Below are 14299 nucleotides of genomic sequence, written 5' to 3'. Positions count from 1 at the left end.
AAGTTAGTTAAGTAGGAAAATGATTTAGAGAGTAGAGAAAACAACAGAAAAGTCTTCAAAACAGAAGAAATAGTATATAAAAAAGGAACATAAAATTTTGGGATAAAGTTGTGGAGTATTTTTTTCAGCTCTGGTACACAGGGGTTACAAACAGATCAGTTAGAAGATAAGTCAATAGAAAGAATGTGGGAGGGTGTGAAGCTACTTAAACTAGCAGTGGAAAGGAAAGTGGTTTTTAGTGGAACTTTGGAGAAAAACAGATACGACTTAGTGATAAGTAGGATATAATATGAGAGGGCAAGGAAGTGTGACTTCTCAGTACTTGTCATAATCATAAAGATGAATAGTGGTATCAGTCACTGAGATAATCACTGGAGGAGACCTAGTTACTTTCCTTGGTAGGGAGGGTATGAGGAAGAGACCTGAGTTTATTTGGAGTATATTCAGTTTGAGGTAACTTTGGTCTTCGTTTAACATACTTTAATACTCTACTTTGTGCGAAGAAAAATTTCAGTTTCTTTAAATATTAAGTAGGCACTTAAGAGACAGGAGTCTGAAGCTCAGTGAAGAAGTTTAAGTATAAATTTGCAAGTAATTAGCATATAGATGGTACAGAGGTAAAATGGAAGCTTTTAACATGAATGGTCTTCACGAAATGCAGTACTGGGAGAGAAAGAGAGAGAAAGGTGATGCTCTAGAAAAAGAGATCAAGAAGCAAGAGCCAGATAGAGCAGAATAAGATCAATACAGCTTGAGTGGCAAAATGCAAGCAAAGTGTTTTGAAAAGGAAATAATTCACCAGACAATTAAGAAACCTAAAAATGTTTCTAAATTAAACTCCAGAAGGTCCTGAGTAACTAAAGCAAGTGTTCTTTTTATGGAATGATTGGAGACAGCTGAATGGGGTAAAGGGGTAAAAAGAGAAGTCAGAACATAGAGAGAACAAAGGTCAACCACTCTAAAGAAATGTCCTTGTGAAGAAGGAACTGATGTGGTAATTTTGGAGGCTATGTATAAAGATAATATGACAACATGCTTCATTGCCAGTTGAAAGGTTTTATTATAAAGCAGGTAGTTGAGAAACTTTAGAATTTGTTCCTTGGGTGCAATGAGAATAAAAAATGTGAATAAGGTTTAGAGCATTGGCATGAGAATTATTAGAATAATGAAGCATGGAACAAAGGCTGAATATGGAGGGGAAACAAGATGAGGTCAAGGAATGGAGACATGGAAATATGGAAAAGTGGAGATTCACATGAGATCAAAGAATATACAGATAGTAGCAATTCACAAGTGAGCTGAGAGGGTTGGTAGAGAGAGCACTACGACTACCAGTGAAGGGGGTGGCAGGAGCACTATTGGGGGGAACAAGATCTGGCTTATGGTGTAGGATTACATGGATGAGAAAGGGGAGGGGGAAATCTTTAGAGGTAAAGAGATTAAAGAACAGAGAGGGTGAATGTTGGAAAGGTCATCTCTATGGAACCTGGGGTCACCCAGAATATTGGCAATAACTAGGGTGGAGAGAATACTGAAGTTAGATGCTGACATGTTATAGGGACTGTTGGGTGGTGTAGTATAAGGACACATGCCTCAAATGTCTTCAAGATGAGTGAGTACAGATCTGGACCTTATAACAAGGAACAAACAAAATATTAAACACAGCAAACAAAGTTGAAGTGCATGGTGAGCGAGAGAATAGTCAACTACTGGGTAGCGCTACAGGTAAAGTAATTCTCAAGGAAGGGGACATAACTGCAGTTAGGGCATGAAACACTCTTAAGGAAATATTGATACTGTTTAGGAGCATAGTTCCAGCAGGTAGAGTAGGCAGTATTATAAAGTTTAGGTGAAGGGCAATGAGGTTACTGAATCCACTTTATTGAGATGAAATTGCAGTAGATGATGGATAAGATGGTGAGAGTATGGGGTTTTAAGAAAAGGAGGACACTATGATTCTCAGTGCAGACTTTTTTTTTTTTTTTTTTGGTAGAGTGCATACAATTTAAATAGAGGTGACCATCTATTTACATTCCATTCCATTCCGTGACTCCACATCCTACAGGGCCAGCAGGCTCACCTCCTACCCACTCCCTTAACTTTGACAAAATACCAACTATGGTGATCAGGCTTTGATTTTTGTTTTTCTTTCTCAAGCTAACTGAGGTGAGGATAATTAATCAACATGGTAGCAATTCTCACCCACTGCCTATAAGCATATTTCCTCTTTCATTATTTTAATAATTGTTAATTATTTTATGAATACGTAAGATACTATGCCTGGGTTCTGTAAAACTAGAGCAAGTTAAAACACAGATGGAATCATTAGTGCATATTCATGATCATTTCTCATTACTGGAAGCTGTCCATCACTATATTTTCAAACACATCAGCTCAAAAAACTTGGTATTTGCATAAATAGTGTTCATCATGGAAGCATTAACATTGTGTTAGAAGGTGAAATAAGTGCAATAAATTCATCTGTTTTAACATTATAATCCTCCAATTTATGTTAATTTCAAAAGACATAAAACAGTAGCTTATGTATCTGAAAATCTGTATAAGGTTGTAGTTTTATCAGTGAGTGTTTCTACATTAATTAAATATGCACAGGTTTGTAAAATAGAGATTAAAATATGAAAGAGATCAAGCTATTTACAATCTAATTAGCTCAAAAATTGGATGAGTAATATAAATGCATAATTAATCTGATTTGACTATGACAAAATCTAAAGGGAGATTATGGAATTAGTAACAGAAAAGAAGTATCTGAAAAGAAAATCTTTGTAATCAAAAGCCAAAGTAAGAGGAATTTCCTGACATCTTTAAAATAACCACCTCACACCCAGTTTTCTGGAAGGTTTTCCTATCATATGTTGATGAATAAATACAGAGTGAAACATGAAAATATTTTACCTCCAATAGAATTTCTCAAGAAAAACACTTGTTGCAAAATACTTACAAAGTAGATAAATAACAAATTTACTTTTATATTACCTCACTTGATTTATTCTTTGCTAGCTCTCTTTTTCTTTCCCTCTGAACCATCTGAGGGTAATTTGTATATTTCATTGCCCTTTATCCTTAATACTTCAGTATGTATTTTTGAAGAATAAGGATATTCTTTTATATAACCACAGTGCAGTTATAAACATCAGTAACATCATATTAATATAATACTTTAGCCAAAATTGCTCTCCTTATTCGTTTGCTGATTGTCCCAGTAGAGTCCTGTGTAGTAAGTTTTTATCTACAGTAAAGAATCCAGTCTAGGGTCAAGTATTATACTGAGCTGTCATTTCTCTCCTTTCTCTCCAGACCTCCTGAGATCTGGAAAATGTTGTCAGCTTTTCTTTGTACTTTATGAATTGATATTACTGAAAATTATCATTCCTCTGTTGTTTTAACTTTCATTTCAAAACAAAACTGAGTTTGTCTGATGCTTCCTTATTATCAGATTCAGGTTTTATACTCCTAGCCTGAATATTTTATATGTTTCCTCTCTCAGTATAGGTATCACATGTGGGGCCACACAATGTCCATCTGCCCCTCGTTAATCACGTTAATTTTTAATCACACTGTCAAAGTATTAACTGATATGTTCATTATAGACATAGGTTTGAAAGTATGTTCCAGTACAGTCTAGGGTCCCATGGTGAATACATGGGGTAACCAAGGATGATTTTAAATTTCTACGGAAACCCAATACTTGTCATCTGCCAGAAATCGCACCAACTATTAGCCTGAGGTGAGCTCCCAGTTAAATTGGATCATCCTATATTCTTTCAAAAATGCCATAACATTGCAAACCTAGTGTTCATTGTGATGAAAATGAGACCACAGAAAAAGCAATGGAAATGATCAGTGTCCAATTTGATTCCCAGTTTGTTCAATGCCCAAAAGGCACACACATCCCATTGCGTTATTTAGAAATGAAAGAAAATGCTTGTTTCTTTCAATGTGTGTATTTTTTCAAATGGTAATTAAGTATTTTGTATATAGCAATTATTAAATCATTTGAATCTATTTAATAGATAGAACTGTCTGCTATATCTTTTGGACCAGCAGAATTACTGAAAAAATTACCCAGATGTTGTACTAAGTTTCGTAAACATTCCCACTCTATGGTTGATACTTTTTTTCCCATCATAATTAATACACTATATATGTTGAGACATTTAGATACTCACTTCAATCTTCAACATTTAATCCATGGTGAGACACTTTAAGATCCTCACCAACATGTGCCACCCCCAGATTAATCATTTAGTGGAGATTTTTGGCTGTTTCAGTGTTTAATATGATGATTACAACATGATCATTTCTATCTCCATCATTGCCTCCAAAATTAATAATGGTCCACATTTGGCCATTTTACTGAAATAGCCTACTTTTTCTTCCTATTTGTCTATCTATCCATCCATCTAGCCAATGTTTGTTATAGGTATGGTCTCATGAATTACATCTTATTTCAAAAGTTTATAATTCATCACTCTTAATTATTTTGTTGATCAAATTGTCCCAGACTTGGCCAGTGGAAGCCTGTTCAAGGTGGTACCTGTGTCCTTGTGACATGCACTCATTTTTTTAGTGACTCCTTACTTTCTGGCATGGCAAGATGGTCTAGTCTCATTTTGTACTTCCTGGAAATAGCCCCAGAATTAGCTATTTCTCTAAGGAACCTAACTCATGTACTTGCATGCTCACGCCTGTGCATATTTTAGAAATCATCAGTCCCTATCAATGCCTCCAACTTCAACCTGGCCAACCATTTTCTCCCTTTACTCTTTCCAATATTTGAAATCTCCTAAAGTGATGTCCTGGCTCTCAATACATCAAAACATTTACTCATTTCCTAAAAAAATATATTGTATTTATAAAATATTTTGATTAATTATTTCCATTTGGCCATCTTATTCATTTGAAATAAAGTTGGGTTAATTTGCTCCTGTTTGTTTTCATTTTTATTTTTTTCCTCCTTCCCACTCTTACTGTGATATAAAAAATATCAATAGCATTCACATGCTTTCAGAAGTCAACGTTATACAAAGATTACTTACAGAAGTGTCACTCACTCTCATCCACTGTCCCAATCCTACCTCTTATTCTTGTCATTATTGTTGGTGGCTTTATTCTTTCTGGGGTTCTTTTCATGTAGACAAGCAAAAATATGGTTATTATCTACTGTTTCTTCTTTCCTACATCAAATGTAGCATCTTACATATTCTATTTTGCAACTGCTTTCGCACATAAAAATATCTCCTAGAAATCGTTCTGTTTCACTTTGTTGGTATCTCCCTCATTCTTTTTTTAAAGTTGTGTAATGCTCTAATATAGTTATGTATCACGGTTTATTCACCTATCTCTTATGTTTGGATATACAAGTAATTCTCAATGGCACAATTAACTTGTATATATATGTTTTCATATTGTTGAGGGTGTATATTTAGGACATCTTCTTAGAAGTAGGATTGGTAGCTTGAAGGGTAAATTCATATTTTTGTAGAATATTGCCCAAAACTACTCTGTTAGGTGTATCAGTTTTACATTACCAAAGTATGAAACTGTTTCCCCCCAGTTTCACCAAATGACTAAATTTTCTGCCCATTTTCCTACTTAGTGTTGTCTAAATTTTAATTTAGAGTCATTTAAATTACTTTTTAAATAATTGTTTCTCGTATAGAGCATAGAGTTGGTTTTGCATTATGTTGTAATTTGAAATATTTTAATTTTAATAGTCTGAATTAGCCTAGTCTCCTTTAAAGCCTTACTTTTCAATAGATTCTATTTTACATTGAGGGCTTCTGGGTTATTTGGTTCATAGTTAGTAACAAATGTTATTTCTTCACTTTGAAATGTAGTTTTTAGCATCATAAATTATTCCTCTTTGTTTTATTTATTCCTTTGGTCTTGAATTTTATGTGCTTTCAGGATTGTAACCTCAATTTCTTTGTTGTGAAATTGTCAATGTATTTGGCCTGTATTACATGCTTTTCATAGGGATAAATATATTAAAGACACTGATTATAAAACTAAATACACATGGTAAAATTGCAAGTAATGCTTAAAAGAAAAGAAATGAAAATCAGCTTTTCAAAAAGAGAAGAGGGACATTTAGGGATGTAAACAGAAACCTGCAATAAATCTAAAAACTGTTGAGAAAAAGTCAAGGCCAGAAAGTATGGGAAAATGAATACATTAACACAATGGCCGAAGTAAAACTCAATATATAAATAATCACAGTAAATTTAAATGTTATCTTGTTCCAGTTAAATACAAGCAATGTCATACTTCCCCTCTCTAGCTCCTGTGCTCTCTCCTTCTAGCTTTTCCTCTAGTATCAGGAACAAAGCAGGATGCCTGCTTTCACAACTTCTATTCAACATAGTATTGGAAGCCCTAGCCAGAGCAATCAGGAAAAAGAAATAAAAGGCACCCAAATAGGAAAGGGAGAAAGAAAATTATACTTGCAACTTGCATGTGCATTCAGGCAAACCACTTGTTAGAATAAACCAATTAAGTGAAGTTGCAGGATATAAAATTAACTTCTAAAAAAAAAAAAATCAGTGGCACTTACATATACTAACAATTAACAATCCAAAAAGGAAACAAACAATTTCATTTACAGTCATAAAGAATAAAAATACCTAGGTATAAATGTAACCAAGATGGTGAAAGACTTGTACACTGAAAACTATAAAACACTGTGGAAAGAAATTTAAGAAAACACAAATAAGTGGAAGACGTCCTGTGTACATTAAAAGGCTTAAAATTAAGATATTTATACTACACAAAGCAATCTACAGATTCAACAGAATCCTTATCAAAACCCCAGTGTCATTTTTGGCAGAAATATAAAAATAAAAGTCAAAATTTGTATAAAATCTCAAGGGATCCCTTATAGCTAAACAATTGTGAAAAAGAACAAAGTTGTAGGATTCACTTCATGATTTAAAAACATACTACACATCTACAGTAATCAAAACAGTTTAGTGTTGACAAAGACAGACAGTTAAAACAATGGAAAGAAACAGAGTCCAGAAATAAACTCTTGTGTACAAATCACCTTCAACAAGGGTGCCAGTGCCACTCAATGCGGGCAGTCTTTTCAACAAATGGTACTTAGGAAAATTGGATATCCACATGCAAAAAATTGATGTTGGACCCTTATATTTCACTATATATAAAAGTGAACTCAATATAAATTAAAGACATAAATGTATGGCCTAAACTGTAAAATTCCCAGAGGAAAATACAAAGGTTTTGGCAATTATCCTAAGGTATGACACCAAAAGCACATGCAACAAAAGCAGACATAGACAACAGAACTACATCAAACTTAAGTTTCATTCAAAGGACATAAACAACAGATTGAATGGAAACCTAGGGAATGTGAGAAAATATCTGTAAATCATATCTGATAAGGGATTAATATCCAGAATATATAAAGAACTACTAAAACTTAACAGAAAATCAAATAAATCCATTTAAAAATGGGCAATGGATGTGAACATTACTCTAAAGATGATATACAAATGGCCAAAGCATATGGAAAGATGTTCAACATCACTAATTATTGAATGCAAATCAAAACCACAAAGATATATTACCTTATACCAATTAAGATGACCATTATATAAAAAAACAAACAGAATATAACAAGTGTTGGTGAGAATGTGGAGAAATTGGAACCCTTATGCACCTTTGGTGAGACTGTAAAATGGTGCAACCACTATGCAAAACAGTATGGATTTTTGTCAAAAAAATTAAAAATAGCACTACCATATGATCCAGCAATCCCACTTCTGGATACATATCCAAGAGAACTGAAAGCAGAGTCTTGAAGAAATATTTGTACACTAATGTTTGTAGCAGCACCATTCACAACAGTTAAGAGATGGAAACAATCAAAATGTCTACTGATGGATGAATGGATAAATAAAATGTGGCATATATAGGCAATGGAATATTATTCTTGGTCATATGTTACATCATGGATGAATCTTGAGGATATAATGCTAAGTGAAATAAGCCAGTCACAAAAATACAAGTACTATATTCTTTTGTTTTTATGAGTTATCTAAATTAGCCAAATTCATAAAACAAAAATTAGAATTGTGTTTTACCAGGAGCTGAGGGGTGGGGGGACAGAGTGGAGGGAATGTTTACTAAGTATAGTTTTTCAGATTTTTAAGATGAAAAAGTTCTGGACGTCTGTTTCACAACAATGTGGATATACTTAACACTACTGAACTCTACACTTAAAATGGTTAAGATTGTAAAAAAATTAAGATATAAAGATGTATCAGAAAAATTCTTAAGGACCCCTATATTGATACCAGGTAAATAATACTTCAATAAACTGTGTGTTATTAGGGACAAAAGAATATACTCAAAATAATTGAAAATATGCACTCAAGTAAATATATGTACATACAAATTCATTACAGCACTGTTCAAAATATCCAGAAGGTGGAAAGAGCCAAAATGTCCACCAATGGATGAATGGATTAAAAAAAAGCAACTATGATAGACACACACACACACACACAATGGAACATTACTTGACCATATTTAATAAAGGTGTGCATTATGATACATGCTACAACATGGATAAACTTCCAAAATATTATGCTAAGTGAAATAAGCCAGACACAAAAGGTCACCCATTCTGTGGCTCCATTTTTATGAAGCATCCAGAATTGATAAATCCATAGAGACAGGTGGTTGCCTGGTGTGGAGTGAAGGGAAAATGGGGAGAAAGTTTCAAGAGGTAGATGGTTTTACTTTTTTATGCTTGAAACAGTCTTGATCTAATAGAGTTGGTGGTTGCACCACATTGTGAAAGTATTAATGTCACCTGACTGTTAATTTTGTCATGTGAATTTCACCTCAAAGTGTTTTTAAATATGGAAACAACCAATAAAAATTGAATACAAGAATGTTTTACAGGATTATCTACCAAATTAAAAAGAAATAAGTAAGTTCAAACTTACACAAACAATTCTAGGGAGTATTTCCCATCTTCATAAGGCTAATAGATTAGGAAAACAAATCAAAGAGATGAAAGAAGAGACGCATTAAGAAGCTATTGTGAGAACACAGGCTGTCACAAGACCTACAGCAGCAGCAAAGGAGATGCCAAAGCATTTGATGTATCTTGGACACGTTATGAACATGAAATGCTGACTGACTGCAGGAAGTAGATTAAAAAATAGCTTTCAAATTACCTCTTGATTTTAAGGTGTATAAAGTTTTGGGTGAGGCTGACGAACTACAGAGAAAACCCTTTGAATTGATATTTTTTAAACTAAGTTAATAGCTACTGCTTCCCTCTACAACTTGAGCTAGTGTAAAATAGTGATGCTGTTAATTTTGATGCTACACATAAGTGTCACATTTCTCTTTAGAACAAATGCAGTTTAAAGCCCAGAAGCCTGGAATATAAGGGTCCATTTTCTCCCACCTGGCTCCTAGCAATAGAAGAATTTTAGTCACTGAGAAAAAATACAGGAAACACCTCAAAATATAAAAGAAATATACACACTTATCTTACTCATGTTGGACTTAAATAATTTGATAGTTGAAATTTTGCTGTTAACCTACAATGTTAGTAGTTCTAGTTAATAATTGCTAAGTAGAAACAGATCAGACCAGTCTTGATTAGATTTGTGATTTTAGCTTCTCAGACATGTCCAGCTAAGAAGAGCCTTATTAGAATAGCACACGAAAAAACACTATAAATAATGGTATGAAAAGGGATCAAATAATATTTATAAACATATTTAAAGATGCTTATTTCAATCGATATTGTATATATTTAGCCATACAGTTGCTCTGATGAACAAAATGTTTCATCTGTTTGTAACTTGGTTGGTTATCTTAATGAATACATTAGATCAATGTTTTATGTGTTGGTAGCTATACTACAATTACATGGGCTCAGGAATGGTTTCTGTATAAATTTTTAAAAATAATTTAAACGTATTTTTCTATACATTTCTCATGCTTTATTTTTTTAAAAAATTGTATAATTAAAGTCAAAATAATCATCTTTGGTAGCTTAACTTCCCTGAGGAGCTTAATGAGGTAAACTTGAGTATTTCATCCATGCCAAAACAAGTGCTGTGTTCTAACATCAAAGCCCCATATGAAGATGCAGGTGAAGTGTTGTGGTTTGTAACTTTTTTAACCCCTCAAAAACTGGGCAAACCACCCAAGAGAGCTGGCAGTCGTAGCACTTAATTTTCATTGCAGGGGCTATTTTCCCTTCCTCTGCCTTTGTTCTGTGATGAAAAGGAGACATGACTTCCGAGTTAAAATTTTTTCACACCTCTGATAAAGACATGCACACACAGACACACACACACACACACACAATCCTCTCTTCCAGGAAATATCCATCTGTTTCTACATAATGTCTGAGTCTACTTTATCTCCCCATGCCCCAGTCCTCTTTGAAATATATTTTGTCCTCTTTTTCTCTCTTGCTTTCTTCTCCCTCTGTTTCTCTTTCAGAGTCCTATTCAAGTTGGAAAAGCCAAAACAACTAGCAACAATTAGTGGCCTACAGCAGCTGCTCCATCATTACAGAGCAGTAACCGTTTTTGTCTGGGGGATGATCCAAATGGTGCCCTTCACTCCATCATCTACACAAAAACTGCAGTCTACAGTAGCCAACTCTCAATGTGCAGCAAATGCAGCAGCAACATTCTTCACTGAAATGATAATATTGCTTTGCCCTGAGCTAAGTGTTTCTGTGTATAACAATCTAAAGTTATTTTTTACTATCTTTATAATATAGTAACTCAAGACTTAAAGAAGTGGTGTTCATTATTATTTTGAACTTTTGAAAAATAGTCGACATGTGGAACCATTGTAATTTCTGCATCACCACACCTCTTTACCCTTAGTAACATCCAAAACACAACTTTTCCTCAGATGTATGGTTGTAAGGCATTAATTAATTTATTCACTGGACAGCTACTATGTACCAGGTTCTATTCCAGGTACTGGGTTTTCAAATTTAAACTTATGAAGGAGCTCAGCAGATTCAAGGGAAACGAAGACTAGTGTGGTCAAAGTACAAGACAAAGATAACAGTATAATAAGCTTAGAAGAGTCAAAGATCAGATGCTATAGGCCTTGCAATGGGGTGTGTGGGGGTACCATTTGGTAAGATGGTGACTATTGGGGTAGCTATGAAGTTTGTGGAGGGGAATTAGAAATAGTAACCAAATGTTGCTAGATACAATCAAATAGAAGAATAGAGCAAATCTTGTCTACCAAATACAATCTATAACACATTTATGAATATTCAAATATACCAAAACCTGGCTTTATTATCATCTGGTAGAATAAAATAGGTGAGAACCTTAATATCATGAAAACCTCACTGCATCAAGGAGGCTTGTCTTACCTACCTCAGGAAAAGTAATTCTACATCTATAGATGCCAAAAGTAAATGCAGTTGGCCCTTGAACAATGCAGCTTGAACTCCATGGGGTCCATTTATACAGGAATGTTTTTCAGTAGTAAATGCTACAGAACTACATGGTCCGTGGTTGGATGAATCTACAGAGGCAGAGGAACCGAGCATATGGAGGATCAACTATAAGTCACATATGGAATAACACCCCCACATTGTTCAAGGGTCAACTGTGCATGAAATGAAAATGCCAGTAACCTCAACTTGTTATTTTCTAAGTAATTATACATACATTAATATAAAATATATAATGTATAACATTAATGCATAACATTTTAATATTATATAGTATATAATGATTAGGTCAAACTGTTTTATGTCCAAAAGCAACTTTGGAACCCATTTCCTGTAATGATGTACAGGGTAACTTTGATTTTGCCTATATTAAGCCTGTAGGATTCCTTAAGACAGAGTTTCAGTGAGCAGCTTGTATAGATTTATAATATCTATGGAATAAATGAAATCAAGTTAAAATATCATGTGGAAATATCTTTCAAACAGTGGTGATGGTACCTATGACAAAATAGAATTTATTTTAATCTAACATGTGTATGATACTATAAAGTCATTGTTTCATTAAGCAACAATCAAACTTACTGCTTTGTAAAAACTTCAAAGGAAAACGAAGTTTCAAGTGATTCATTAAAACTCTAAAAAGGCAAGCACACTTCAGAAATAATAAACTGTTAAAAGCAAAAACTACAATCCAAAGAACATTAATATCTTTTTAAAATGAAAATGAAAAATGAGGAATGTTATTTATTTAGAGACAAATTAAAAACCAAAATACTTACCAGCACTTGTAGGATAGGTTACATGTTAAAAGTTCTGGATAAAATATTGTTGTATACAGTCACATGTTATTCCCCTGGGGGTTTGACTGGTAAGGTGTTTAATCAAGAAAGGCTTTGTGAAATGTGTGGTCTGAGTTTCTCCTTAGCATCAGGTAAGATCTAGACAAATATTTGGGAAAGGACATGTCTGTGGAGGTATAAAAGGAACAAAGGCATGGAAACAGAAACTAGAGAGCACTTACAGAGAAAAATCAAGCAATTCAGTTCATTCATTTATGACATGCTTAAAAGAATGTGGATGGGGCATAGATTTTTTAAAAGTATGTGAGAACCATTTATTGAAGATTTTGCAAAACAAAGTTAACCCCTACTCCCTCACTTAATCTTTATGTCCTCTCTCCCTTCATTTATTCCTCCTTCTGTCCTTCCTATTCCAATGCTTCCCACATACGTGATTATTTAAAAGGCTAAAACAATATTCCAATATAGGTGTAATGTTTAGCGATGTTGTTTTCCTGTAATTAGCATTCTTTCTTAATTGCATTATAAGCATTTCCTTATAAGTGTTTATGAATGCATTTGTCAGGATAAACAAGTTCAATGGTTTATTTTATTCTCCTGGGATTTGGCAGAAACTTAAATCAAATTAAGGATGATCTATATTGTCAGGCACCCATGCCCCAATCTGAAATTAATCAGAGGTTCTTTGTATCAGGGGAATCTAAGGCACAAGGGCTATATTTATGCTAATTTTTGTTAATATGGCTGGAAGGCATCAGAGGATAGTAGAACACAGAGCAGCCTTGGAGTCCTAAGAATAGAATTCATTTCTCAGCTTCACCAAAGGAATCATTCATACTATATAATACTAAAAAATTCCTTTTGTCACTTAACAATACATTGATGAACATATCTGTGGGTCAGCAATCATATTTAACTTGTTCATTTCAATACTTGTTTTAGATTTAATTGTGTATTGGCATAGGGTATACAAAACATTTTTTGTTGTCTACCTGTGTATACTTAAGTTGATTTTAATGTTGTATACTATTAAAAATCATGATATAATTAGCATCTGTTCATGTGGTTTCTTGAGCACATATGTGTGTATATATATGTATGTACATTTAAATTTGTTATTGGCAAATTATCCTGAAATAAGTTGTACCAATTTATTACACTAACATTTGAAGCAAAGACCTCGGAAGTTGTACACAACATTGATTGTCCTTCTATTTTTATTACTCTTCCATGGTCTTCTGTCATAGTTCTACCTCGGATCATTTACTGAAGAGAGATAGCTGGAGCAAGACTGCCTGTAATGTAACTAACATACCCACTAATAGATACAAAATGAATTTATACCTTTTTTGGTGTGGGTGTATTTATTTATAATTCCAACAATAAGTGTTTTGTGTATAGCATCATACTGGTTTACCATAAGTTGTCAAAATATTCTGATATATTTTTGCATTGAAGTTCTAATTTTTAAAAAAAATTGGAGGGGAGGTAATTAAGTTTATTCATTTTTTTAATTTATTTTTCTAATGGAGGTACTAGGGATTCAACCCAGGACCTCATGTATGCTAAGCACGCACTCTACCACTGAGCTATCATCTCTCCCCATGTTATGTCTAATTTAATGTACACTGATGTTATTAATAGACACCTTTGTTCCAAATATATTTCTTTTATGCATCTCTTCTCTGGTATATATATTTTAGAACACAATAAAACTTCAAGAAAGATATTCAGTCATAAAACAGAATGAAATCTGGTCATTTGTAACAACATAAGTGGACTTTGAGGATATTATGCTAAGCAAAATAAATTAGGCAGAAAGACAGCTACCACATGATATTGCTTATATGTGAAATCTAAAAAACAAACACGCACATAAGCTCACAGATATTGAGAACAGACTGATACTTGCCAGAGGCAGGGGTTGTGAGGTAAGTAAAATGAGTGAAGATAGTCAAAAGGTACAAGCTTTCAGTTATAAAATAAACAAATCATG

This window comes from Camelus ferus, chromosome 2, assembly GCF_009834535.1.
Source record: "Camelus ferus isolate YT-003-E chromosome 2, BCGSAC_Cfer_1.0, whole genome shotgun sequence".
NCBI classification, from domain to species: Eukaryota; Metazoa; Chordata; class Mammalia; order Artiodactyla; family Camelidae; genus Camelus; species Camelus ferus.
The sequence above is the reverse complement of the archived record's forward strand: the minus strand, read 5'-3'. Positions refer to the sequence as shown.